We start from the raw sequence: 13,603 nt of genomic DNA, 5'->3' as shown, positions 1-13,603 counted from the left end.
GAGAGAGAGAGAGAGAGAGAGAGAGAGAGAGAGAGAGAGAGAGAGAGAGAGAGGGGGGGGGGGGGGTGCGCGTGCATGCACACTAAGGAGGCACCTACCTTTTTCATCACCAGATTGACGGCAATGGCACCCTGGTCAGAGTGGTATGTTTGGATTTCGGCCTTGATCAGACCATCCAGCAGCCTACTGTAAACACCAACACTGAAAGAGTTCAGAGTTCTACGGGCCTCAACAGAAACAGGATGTCGTCGAGAAGCAAAGCAGCAAGCAGTCGTCATGCTTGAGAATCAGAAGCAGTTTCCAAAAGCAAAGTGCTATTCCGCAAAATGATAGCAGGACATCACAGGGCTTGCAATTGCATCAACACCTTTCTGAATTCGAAACAGATTTACTGTTGTGAAGGACTGACCGTCTTCAGCAAGTGAAACCACGAAGAGTAGACAACATTCCATTAGAACTACTGACAGCCTGATAGACAGGCAAAATACCCTCAGATTTCAAGAAGAATACAATAATTCCTATCACAAATAAAGCTGGTGTTTGAAAATTGCCAAGCTATCAGTTTAATAAGTCACAGCTGCAAAATATTAACACGAATTCCTTACAGATGAATGGAAAAACTGGTAGAAGCTCACCTCAGGGAATATCAGTTTGGATTCCATACAAATGTTGGAACATGCGAGGCAATACTGAACCTATGACTTATCCAAATCTGCATCACCTGCATCTACATGGATACTCCGCAAATCACATGTAAGTGCCTGGCAGAGAGTTCACTGAACTTAGAAGATAGATTTATGAAAGGCAAACCAGCATTTGTAGACTTAGAGAAAACTTTTGACAATGTTGACTAACACTGTGTCAAATTTTGAAGGTGGCAGGGGTCAAATACAGGGAACAAAACGGTATTTACAATTTGAACAGAAACCAGATGGCAGTTATGAGTCAAGTGGCATGAAAGGGAAGCAATGGTTGGGAAGGGAGTGGGACAGAGTTGTAGCCTATCTGTGATGCTATTTGATCAGCATATTAAGCAAGCAGGAAAGGAAACAAAATAAAAATTAGGAGTAGGAATTAAAATCCATGGATAAGAAACAAAAACTTCGATGTCTGCTCCTCACTAAGGGAACCAATCCACACAGCTAAGTCAGTCATAAGGATAAGCTCGACACAGCTCAACCGTTCCAGCTGCTGCCGGAAATGAATTACTCTAGACTAAAACTTTTCCATAATTTTTCTTTTTTCGTCATAAAGCAGCCTACTGTGATTCGAAAATTAAAAAGGGTACCAGCAAGGCTGATATGTACCTGCAAACAAAGCAAAACTTAATTATGTAACAAACTTTTTTAAAGACTGCCACTCATATGTAGCAGAGTAGAGATACAGATGTATAAACAGAATGAAGATTAATCATGGGTATGTACATGCACCAGGTGGCTGCAACACAAACAATACAGGAAATGCAAGTATTTTACATTGAACACTAACAAGAACACCTTGTTTTGTTACAGATTTTACCAAATGCGTATCTTCATATATGCTGAGTAGCTCAAGAGTCATGGGTAGGCATAGGATGTGGTTAAGTGCCAAGTCTTATGCATTGCAATTGTCTCAGTAAAGTTCTCATAGCAATAGGCCCTGCTGCCTTCAAACTGGTGATCATCTGACTCACAGTAGTATGTTGATCACCCCACATAGCCCTTTTCTAGGTCCCATTTCTTCATCGAACACTTGTGGTCACCTTTACATTTATTTCTTTGTGATAGTGAGTATCTGCCCTAAATGCGATTCATGTCAAAAACCCAAAATCTTGTGTAATCTCCAACAGATGATGACAGTTCTTCCAATAACTGTAATCTTACATTCAATGTTTGGTCCACTTACTGTGTACTGCCATATTCAATTCTTATTTGTCTGCAGCACATAGCAGATCACAGCCACAGTTGCACTGCATTTTGGAAATACTGTCACCCTCAGTTCAATGTCGGTCGCCTGGAAACACAATGCCATATTCTGTACTCATTAGTATGCAAGCAACTGTTCAGGTACTGTGTCTACAGCACTAGTACCTTTGAGAAAAGAGAGATCTAGTTATGTCATAGGCTATTCCACAGTACTGCCACGTTTATGCTTTAGAAACTGAATTGTGTGGACATAATGATGAAAACTGTGGTATCCGTAAAAAGCAAAGCATGCAACACCCTAGACATCTCCATGCCAATCACTGCAAAACACAAATGAAGACAGGCACTGTGGCAATGTTCTTTAGACAAGATTGCTCTTGGCAGTACCTAATCATACAGCAATATACATAAATCCATGCTTTGTGAAAATAAGCCACTTGCCACTTCAGTAATATGCCTCATATTTTCATAAAAATCTGTTTGATAAGTCGATTTGGAAATTGTGTTGCATTGTTTATGCATGATAATTTGTTCACACAGGTGTGGTGAAAAAAGGAATTTCATTCAGGGAACAAATTTCCTCAGAAGTGGAGGATGTGCATCATATTGGGGCTGAAGAAGAACAGTGGTAACCTATCTTAAGCTGTCAGCTATCTTATAGTAAAGCTGTTCACACTGTTGAGCTGTTGTACAGCAACTTCATGCATGGTAACCACATGAGATGAAATTACCTACCACCTATTAGAACAGTAAATGCATTAACATTGGTAAGAGTGCTGTAATATCACAATGGGGCTCCACAGCTCATAGGTTTGATGCTACTTTCAAACTTACTTTTATATTTTTGTTGATGACAGCATATGTTGGCATATATGACTGAAAATAATGGTTAAGACAGCTGAATTTAAATCTCATACTGGTTAATGGCTGTAAAATTAATATAAAAAAACAAATGGCGCATAATATCCCTAATAAATTGTTTCTTAAATTTATTGTAAATTAAATGCACCTGTGGCAAGCTGTCCACCTAACGTTCATGGTGCAATGAAAAGTATCTTACTGATTTTCCTTAGAGGAAAAGAGGGAAAATTCATTGTGTAGTAGGATCTGAACCACAAACCTGATCTGTTATACTAAATGAGGTGTAATCTTTTAAACAGATTTAAATTTGTCGATACATGTGCAACAAATGCCACCATGAGAAATGGTTTCTGGATGGGATACCCAGCACTTTAAATAACAGCAGCCGCAGTCTGTTTTCCTATCCCCTTGTCGGACTGTTTGCTAGCTCTGCTATCCATTTCTCTTCAACATAAGCTATTAACCTCTAGCAAAGTTGGTACCTTTTTGGATTGTTCATAAGCTCACAGAATTTCTGCCATACTACACATTTATCACATTGGCCAGGAATTTATGTTGTGTACATGTTACTGCTTTTCCTTTGGCATAGATATTCCGATTTCACTCATCTCAGTATTACATATTCTTATTCTTGCCATAGCTTGCATACAGAAAATCAGACATTTAATATTTGTTTTGTGTATTCTTTCACCCTTTGCCTCTGCAATGTCATTGCTTTCTCATCAACAAAAAAATTTAATTTTGTTAACAACAAGTTTCCACCATCCCATAGCATTGAGCACAACTTTAACTGGAACATGGCTGTGTCTAGTCATAAGAAATAGTTCATTCCTACTACTGCTTGGTATGTGCTTCATATTGCTGACTAATACTTTTTTTTTTCAAGGTGGTAGCTGGAATACAATTGCTACATGACACTGTAATTAGACAGGTATGTCATTCTGCCTGCAAAGGAGCTCATAGGTGTACTGCACACCTTGAGGAGAAGTTGAGGGGCAGAGATAAAGGGCAAGGACGAGACAGGCAGAGAGAGTAGGTGACAAGATGGAAAAATAGTGGGCGAGGGGGAGACAAAAAGAGTGGCAACGGAGGAGATGGAATGAACGTGGGAGGAGAAGATGGACTAACAGATTGGAATAAATACCTACCCCAGCAATGCCACGAACTCAGCTGGTTACTAATATACTGCTGATCTCTAGAAAACTCACAATGTATGATTATTTCAATTAGCTTTCAACTAGGGGATAACTTTTCTCAATCTACATGCAATATTAGTGATGTAAATGCTTGCAATATTCTCAAGATCATCCCACACCAAATTTAGTCTTGGATCCTCACTGATAGAATCCGTGACAAGATACTCCCAACAGACCTTCAAGAAAATGACAAAGAATATTCAAATTAATACAGCTTGTGCAAATCAGTAATACAAAGATATAATTTGCTGATCAGCTTTTCTAACCCACATTCCCATGATTCCACCTTGTGGTACATTTCACTGTGCTCTTTGCAGAGACACTAACAGCTCTCTGCTACACTGTTACTTCACAGCACAGCACAGACTCTGACCATCGTCTGGTGACCCAAGTTTGCCTCACGTTGCAGTGTTGTGCTTTTCCTATCCACACACCTTTTATCACTCGTGTTCAGCCTACATCCGCCTATTGTTGCCCGCATTTATCAACTTAACTTCTTCTCACACTCACAGCTTTAGAGCAAATGAGTTCAGGCATTTGACACCCATTTCTGGGCAATGTATTATTGTTCTGGTAATCTTTGACTTCTCCTCCTCTCCAATCAACAATAGTGTCTTGCACTGGACGCAAGATAACATCCAAGATTTTCAGCCTGCAAAAATTATTTTGCATTGACTGCCTGTGTGACAATCAAGGACCTGGTTCTAGAAAGCAACAGGGTAATTTAATTGAACTCTATTTAGAATTACTTTAGGACTGGCAACTAGAAATGAAATGGTGTGGTAATACATGCAAAGACTGCAGAGCATACATTCAGTCTATCCCAAGGGATATACCTTCACCACACTGCCAATATATTTCCCAAGTGCAGTACAGTTCAGTTTTAGGCAGCTCTCTGTCCTTTGGAAGCATTCACTGCACTATGGTATTTTGTTTGCATTCAATTCATATACTTCTAGTTGCAATGTTACCTGTCATTACTGTTAGCAGTTGTGGACTGTGCAGTGCTTAATGCTACAGGGTGTTTCAAAAATGACCGGTATATATGAAACGGCAATAAAAACTAAACGAGCAGCGATGGGAATACACCGTTTGTTGCAATATGCTTGGGACAACAGTACATTTTCAGGCGGACAAACTTTCGAAATTACAGTAGTTACCATTTTCAACAACAGATAGCGCTGCAAGTGATGTGACAGATATAGAAGACAACGCAGTCTGTGGGTGCGCCATTCTGTACGTCGTCTTTCTGCTGTAAGCGTGTGCTGTTCACAACGTGCACGTGTGCTGTAGAACACATGGTTTATTCCTTAGAACAGACGATTTTTCTGGTGTTGGAATTCCACCGCCTAGAACACAGTGTTGTTGGAACAAGATGAAGTTTTCAACGGAGGTTTAATGTAACCAAAGTACCGAAAAGCGATACAATAAAGGATCTGTTTGAAAAATTTCAACGGACTGGGAGCGTGACGGATGAACGTGCTGGAAACGTAGGGCGACCACGTACGGCAACCACAGAGGGCAACGCGCAGCTAGTGCAGCAGGTGATCCAACAGCGGCCTCGGGTTTCCGTTCGTCGTGTTGCAGCTGCGGTCCAAATGACGCCAACGTCCACGTATCGTCTCATGCGCCAGAGTTAACACCTCTATCCATACAAAATTCAAACGCGGCAACCCCTCAGCGCCGCTACCATTGCTGCACGAGAGACATTCGCTAACGATATAGTGCACAGGATTGATGACGGCGATATGCATGTGGGCAGCATTTGGTTTACTGACGAAGCTTATTTTTACCTGGACGGCTTCGTCAATAAACAGAACTGGCGCATATGGGGAACCGAAAAGCCCCATGTTGCAGTCCCATCGTCCCTGCATCCTCAAAAAGTACTGGTCTGGGCTGCCACTTCTTCCAAAGGAATCATTGGCCCATTTTTCAGATCCGAAACGATTACTGCATCACGCTATCTGGACATTCTTCGTGAATTTGTGGCGGTACAAACTGCCTTAGACGACACTGCGAACACCTTGTGGTTTATGCAAGATGGTGCCCGGCCACATCGCACGGCCGACGTCTTTAATTTCCTGAATGAATATTTCGATGATCGTGTGATTGCTTTGGGCTATCCGAAAAATACAGGAGGCGGCTTGGATTGGCCTCCCTATTCGCCAGACATGAACCCCTGTGACTTCTGTGGGGACACTTGAAAGACCAGGTGTACCACCAGAATCCAGAAACGATTGAACAGCTGAAGCAGTACATCTCATCTGCATGTGAAGCCATTCCGCCAGACACGTTGTCAAAGGTTTCGGGTAATTTCATTCAGAGAATACGCCATATTATTGCTACTCATGGTGGATATGTGGAAAATATTGTACTATAGAGTTTCCCAGACCGCAGCGCCATCTGTTGTTGAAAATTGTAACTACTGTAATTTCGAAAGTTTGTCTACCTGAAAATGTACTGTTGTCCCAAGCATATTGCAACAAACGGTGTATTTCTATCGCTGCTCGTTTAGTTTTTATTGCCGTTTCAAATATACCGGTCATTTTTGAAACACTCTGTAAAAGCCACTTCAGCAAATGTTATTCAGTGGATATATCAATACATTTCTAGCATTTGTAGACTTAGAGAAAGCTTTCGACAATGTTGTCTGGAATACTGTCTTTCAAATTCTGAAGGTGGTACAGTGAGTGAAAGGCTATTTACAATTTGTACAGAAAGCAGATGGCAGTTATAAGAGTCGAGGGACATAAACGGGAAGGAGTGGTTGGGAAGGGAGTGAGACGAGGTTGTAGCCTCTCCCCAATGCTATTCAATCTGTATATTGAGCAAACAGTAAAGGAAACAAAAGAGAAGTTCAGAGTAGGTATTAAAATCCATGGAGAAGAAATAAAAACTTTGAGGTTCGCTGATGACATTGTAAGCAAAGGACCTGGAAGAGCAGTTGAATGAAATGGACAGTGTCTTGAAAGGATGGTATAAGATGAACATCAACAAAAGCAAAACAAGGATAATGGAATGGAGTCGAATTAAGTCAGGTGATGCTGAGGGAATTAGATTAGGAAATGAGACACTTAAAGTAGTAAAGGAGTTTTGCTATTTGGGGAGCAAAATAACTGATGATGGTCGAAGTAGAGCGGATATAAAATGTAGACTGGCAATAGCAAGGAAAGAGTTTCTGAAGAGAAATTTGTTAACATCGAGTATAGATGTAAGTGTCAGGAAGTCGTTTCTGAAAGTATTTGTATGGCTTGTAGCCATGTATGGAAGTGAAACATGGACGATAAATAGTTTAGACAAGAAGAGAATAGAAGCTTTCGAAATGTGGTGCTACAGAATAATGCTTAAGATTAGATGGGTAGATCACATAACTAATGAGGAGGTGTTGAATACAAATGGGGAGAAGAGGAGTCTGTGGCACAACTTGACCAGAAGAAGGGATAGGTTGGTGGAACATGTTCTGAGGCATTAAGGGATCACCAATTTAGTACTGGAGGGCAGCGTGGAGGGTAAAAATCGTAAAGGGAGACCAAGAGATGAATATGCTAAGCAGATTCAGAAGGATGTAGGCTGCAGTAGGCACTGGGAGATGAAGCTTGCACAGGATGGAGTAGCATGGAGAGCTGCATCATCAAACCAGTCTCAGGACTGAAGACCACAACAACAACATAGCAATCTCACTCTTGTTCAAGGCATTGCAATATAAAATCAGTTGAGAGAAATGGTTTGTGCATAATCTGCCTACATCATCAACACCTTTTGTTGATAGTACTCCCAAATGTACTGTTGTTGATGAGAAACTTACGCTAAAATAAAAAGAGGAAATTATTGGCTTCAGCATCCGTAAGTGGAAGTAAGCGAAAAATTTGAAAAGATATAGCATATAAATCCAATACCTCTCAATAAACCAGTTGGCCACATACAAAAACTTACCGGTTGACAAAAACATACAGGCATAAAATAATTAGGCTGATAACTTCTCACTGGCACTTCAACCCAACAGAATTGATATGGGCCTAAATTGAAGATTATGTTGCAAAACATTGATGAAACCAGTAAAAAAGGTACACTGTCCAGTTGGGGAACTCAGTAATGAAGCTGTTAAGAAAATTACCACAGAATGTGTGGTGTATTTACCTGCAGAGCAGATTGTATTTTCATTACTAAGAAGGCTTTTATTGGCAACTACAATCAAATGAAGTGCACCTCAGGAATTCAGCACTAGTGACGCTAACAAAATCTTAATATTTTGAATCATAATTGTTGTAATTAGAAGGTAGTGAACGATGTTATCACTATTATTCTTACTTTCATACTTAAATTTCCATACCTCTACCAAAATGGGTAACTTTCTTGCTACAAAGATTTGTAATGTTTGATCAGAAAATGTAATGTCATGTTAACCATAAATGCTGTGCTGTGTTTCAACAAAACAGATGACTGATACCTTATCACATGAGCAGAGCATCACACAATGTTTAATTTAAATTAATCTTATGTTAGACATCTCTGACAGAGTTTGGAGCTGTTTAAAATGAGATATATTCTAAGTATTTTGTTAACACAATTTGGTCATTTAAACTCAGTAACGAAGTTTCCCTACGAGTCAAATTTTCAGGAACATTAGATAATGGATTTTCGAAAATATTCTGCATATAAAACTACAAATTAATTGCCACAAACAAATCTAAAATGAGAATGTAGTGCAACTCCTCCAGAACCCACTTCCACCTTTGTACACTGATTAGTATGCAAATTAGAGTGTGTTCAATGAAACGTCAGATCATACAAACAGTCAAGGAAGAGTGAGGCAACTGCATTTTGCATCTCCATGTGTTCCTGCTCTAGTGTCAATACCAAAGTACTTTTGTAGACAGTATAGATCACAAGCCTCAGTTTTAATTTTACTGTAGATTGTGATTTTACACACGATCATTTTCATAATTTCAATGTTATTGATCTACTAATGTTCTAGTGCTTTAAATTCAGCTGTAGCTTGTACCCATGTGTCAACAGTTCTCAACCTGTTTCCTCAGGTAATGCTCTACAGACCAACTTTCATGCATGCTATGGACAACCATTTTAGCTCTGGAATTTACTATGACAGTGCCAGGCACAGATTTTCCCATTCAATGTATCACTGTTAATTTATCAAGTACTATGTTGAACACACTTGAACAATGATGACGATGTTGTTGAACACCCTCACAGTGCTGTTCAATCATTGTCTGTGAGTACTGTGATCTTTAAGAAATGGGTTCCTTATTCTCTCATAATAAATGTATGATTAGAGTCCATATCCCTGCCTATTAATATCCGATTCTTTGTACACCTACATTTACACCAGACTAGTCACCCAATGGTGCATGGAAGAGGGTACAACTGGTACCACTACATCCATTACTTCACTCTTTCCTACTCCATATCAAGGTGGTGGTTGGGGAGAACAATTGCCAGGAAGCATCTATATTAGCTCTAATGCCTCCTATTTTGTTGCCACACTGATTTTGCAAGATATATATTGGAATAAATAGTACATTGTCCAAATCTTGCTGTGTACTGAATTACACTATATCCTCCTCAAAAAAGCACTTCTTTATCTACTAGTTTAGAGTTGCAAATGCGTGATGAGGTGCCACTATTGACTATGTAACTAACATAAAAATTAACTACATTCTATTTAATGAAGAGAAGTTTGTGGCACAACTTGACTAGAAGAAGGGATCGGTTGGTAGGACATGTTTTGAGGCATCAAGGGATCACAAATTTAGCATTGGAGGGCAGCGTGGAGGGTAAAAACCGTAGAGGGAGACCAAGAGATCAATACACTAAGCAGATTCAGAAGGATGTAGGTTGCAGTAGGTACTGGGAGATGAAGAAGCTTGCACAGGATAGAGTAGCATGGAGAGCTGCATCAAACCAGTCTCAGGACTGAAGACCACAACAACAACATATTTAAAGTTCCTATTTGATATGTGTAATAGTAGCATTTTTCCCCAAGTGAGATGGAAACACATCTGATTAGTTCACTACCTGATGTCTTAACACTTATCCTTTCATCCTGTCCCTTCTTTTAGTCAGCATTTTCTGTACATTTCATTCCTTAACAGTTCTACTGAGGACTCCATATTCCTTGTAAGTTCACTTAATTTTCAGTGGCATTCTCTAATCCCACATCTGAAATGTTTCAGTTCCCTTCTCTTAATTTTCCAATCATGTCTACCCAGTAAAAATTCCAATATTCACCACAACTGATCTTAGTCCACAGAGCTGGATACTGTTACAAAGAATAGATTTCTAGTATGTGTTACAAATTTTTGTAAACAGCATTAAATTTGATTGTTTGCTTTCCCGGCAAAGACTGTTGAAGGTTTATTGGGTCTCCAGCCGGGTGGTAGCATTGATATCTTGCGACGTTTTTGACAAAAAAGGAGATGAATGACATCAGAGCCATGATCAATTTGGCTGGAAAAGAACTGGACGCTGCCACAATCGCAGTCCTCAAGAAAGAACTGAATTTTGCCCCTATCCCCAGAACAAACCTGAAACCAGACATTATAGTGGTGTGGAAGAAGCAGTAAGGGCTTCCAAAGGAGGAAGCAGAGGAAGTCAGGTGGGAATCTTCCAGAACAATCGACAGATCTCAGTTGCCTACAAATAATGTATCTGCGGAAGAACGAGCAGTTCTCTGGTCCCTTTGAGATGACTGAAGTAACGATCCTACCAGCAGATAAAGGGAATGCTACAGTGCTATTAAGCACTGCCGAGTACCGGTAGAAAATAAACCTACTGCCACAACACGAGGCCTAAAAGAGGCTGAAGAAGGATCCAACCCTGACGATGAATAGAAAGATGATAACTCTGCTGAAGAAATCTGGCTTACCTGAGCCAATGAAGAAGTGGCTGTACCCTAGAGTGCCAGCAATGCCACACCTCTGTGGACTCCCAAAGATCCATAAGGAAGGGGTACCTCTCGACCGATTGCAGACTCCAACTCTCACAGTTAAGGACTTGCTAAATGGCTAGCAACACTGCTCCAACCCCTTGTGGGACACTGCAGCCACCATGTGAGAAACTCAGCCAAATTTGTAAAAATACTCAGGGACATGCTACTACAAATCGAGGACCTACTCGTGAGCCTCAACATGACGTCGCTTTTCACGAAAGTGTCCTTCAAGACTCCTTGACACTTGTAGCCCAGCACAACCACAAAGTCAGCCTTTTCGAACAAGCACTAACAACCTACTTTCAGCACCACAGGGAATTCATTGAACAGATTGACAATGTGGCCATGGGCTTTCCACTGACTCCTGTGAATTCAAACCTCTATATCGAACATTTCAAGGAGGTGGCCCTTCAAAGTGCCAGACAGAAACCAAAGCACTTCTTCCGCTATGTCCACGACACTTTTGTTATATGCGGACATGGAAAACAGGTGCTAGATGACTTTCAGGAACACCTCAACAGCATCCATCCGAACACCAAATTTATAACGGAAATGGAGGAAAATGGATACCTCCCCTTCCTTAATATTTTAATTAAGAGGAAGGCAGATGGTTCACTAGGCCATGCAGTACATAGGAAGAAGACACACACAGACCTATACCTTCATGCAACTAGCTGCCACCATCCAGCACAAAGACAAACCGTACTTAAATGGCTCTGAGCACTATGGAACTTAACTGCTGTGGTCATCAGTCCCCTAGAACTCAGAACTACTTAAACATAACTAACCTAAGGACATCACACACATCCATGCCTGAGGCAGGATTCAAACCTGCGACCGTAGCGGTCGTGCGGTTCCAGACTGCAGCGTCTAGAACCCTCGGCCACACCGGCCGGCCAAACAGTACTTACCACGCTGGTAAATAGGGCGCATGTCATCTGCAACTAAGACAGCTAACCATCCGAGCTGCAACACCTGAGGGAAGTCTTCCTCCAAAATTGCTACAGTGAAACGCAGATCAACAGGGCACTTAAAAGGAATAAGGAAGCAGTGAGAATCCCAGATTATGATGAACTAGAAGGAGACAAACGACTCACTTTCCTTCCGTACACGGTTACGCTCTCAGCCAAAATTGCACTATTTCTGGGCAAATATAATATCAAAACCGTTCTCCAACCACCACCGAAGTTAGGGAGCTCCTAGGTACTGCCAAAGGCCTGCTGATCCTTAACACACCAGGAGTATAAAGCATACCATGCAAATGCGTAAAACAATACATTGGGCAAACACAGCACTGTATATCTAAACGCTGTGAAGAACATATCAGATGTGTGCGACTAGGCCACACAGAAAAATCAGCCAAAGCAAAATACAGCATAAATGAAAAACACACCTTCAACTTCGAAAACACAAGGGTACAGTGCCGAGCATCTGGCTTCTGGGAAAGCATTATCAAAGGATCCATAGAAGTAAGGACTCGCAAAAATCTGGTCAACAGAGATGAGGGATCTCAACTCGGTGCAGCGTGGAACTCTGCGATAGTGGCAGTCCATTGGGAGCTTACCCGTCAACGTCCTCCGCCACGGACGTAGACAGAATGCTTACACCGAGAACCAAACATGGCTGCCAAGGGCGACTATCATCGCCATCACTGTGTGCACGCCACTGGTCCACCGCGGCTACCCAAGGTCTTGTGGATGGAGGTGACCGCACATATAAATAACCCGCTCTCCACCAATCTCGACACTTCGCCAGAAGATGGGCAGTATGACAATTCCTGAAACGTTGCGAGATATCAACACTACCATGCAGCTGAAGACCTGAGAAACCTTCATCAGCATTAAATTTAGTACACTATGGTGATAGTTAATTAAATGAATATGGAATTTCACACGCTATCACTGTAATGTGCTAAATTTAATGCTGTTTACAAGAATTCTTGCTATCACAATGTTTTCTCTTTGCAAGCAGTTTGGGATAAGCAATGTTCCATTACACTGTAAATTTATGTCATGCATACTGGATAAACCCATTGTCTTTACATAGAGCAAACAGAATTCCAGTAACGCAGTATGTTTTGCATTAAATACTTCAGAGAAAAGAAATAGTATGACAAATACAATACTTGTCTGATAACATACTGCTTACAGTTGATTGCTTTACCTCTTACATCTTTTCTATTATAGAACTCTGACAGAGACAAATAAATTGACAGCTGCTGCAAGGAAGTCATCTTTGGTACATTTGTTCCAAGAACGAATTTGAGGCATTCATTATTTACATGTACAATAAAATTACCATGTGTTACAGTTAATAAACTTATGTTTCCTACAAGTTTCATTGAAATACCATTACACTCCGCCATACTGTGGTGGGGTTTCGGGTTCCGCTGGATAGGTCAGGAGTCCACTACACGCAACAAGCGGCTACGCGGGTAGCAGGGGTTGTGTGGCGTGGGCTGGGCGGTTTTTTAGGTTAGATGGCCTTGGGCAAGTACAGAAAGGACAACAGCCTCAACGGGTGCGGGGCAAAGTCAGGACATGCGGGGACCAAGCAGCAATCGGTATTGTAATTGTCAACTGTCGAAGCTGTGTTGGTAAAGTACCGGAACTTCAAGCGTGATAGAAAGCACCGAAGCTGAAATCGTTATAGGTACAGAAAGCTGGCTGAAGCCAGAAATAAATTCTGCCGAAATT

General features: G+C 41.0%; 1 protein-coding gene across 9 annotated transcripts in view; it reads right to left on the bottom strand.

Moving 5' to 3' along the window:
• The window catches only part of LOC126213145 (zinc finger protein ZFP2-like), an 83,181-nt gene that overhangs the window by 48,395 nt on the left and 21,183 nt on the right, over positions 1-13,603 (bottom strand). The gene's annotated exons all lie outside the window — the stretch shown is intronic.

This window comes from Schistocerca nitens, chromosome 11 (genome assembly GCF_023898315.1).
Source record: "Schistocerca nitens isolate TAMUIC-IGC-003100 chromosome 11, iqSchNite1.1, whole genome shotgun sequence".
Lineage (NCBI taxonomy): Eukaryota > Metazoa > Arthropoda > Insecta > Orthoptera > Acrididae > Schistocerca > Schistocerca nitens.
The sequence above is the reverse complement of the archived record's forward strand: the minus strand, read 5'-3'. Positions and strand labels throughout refer to the sequence as shown.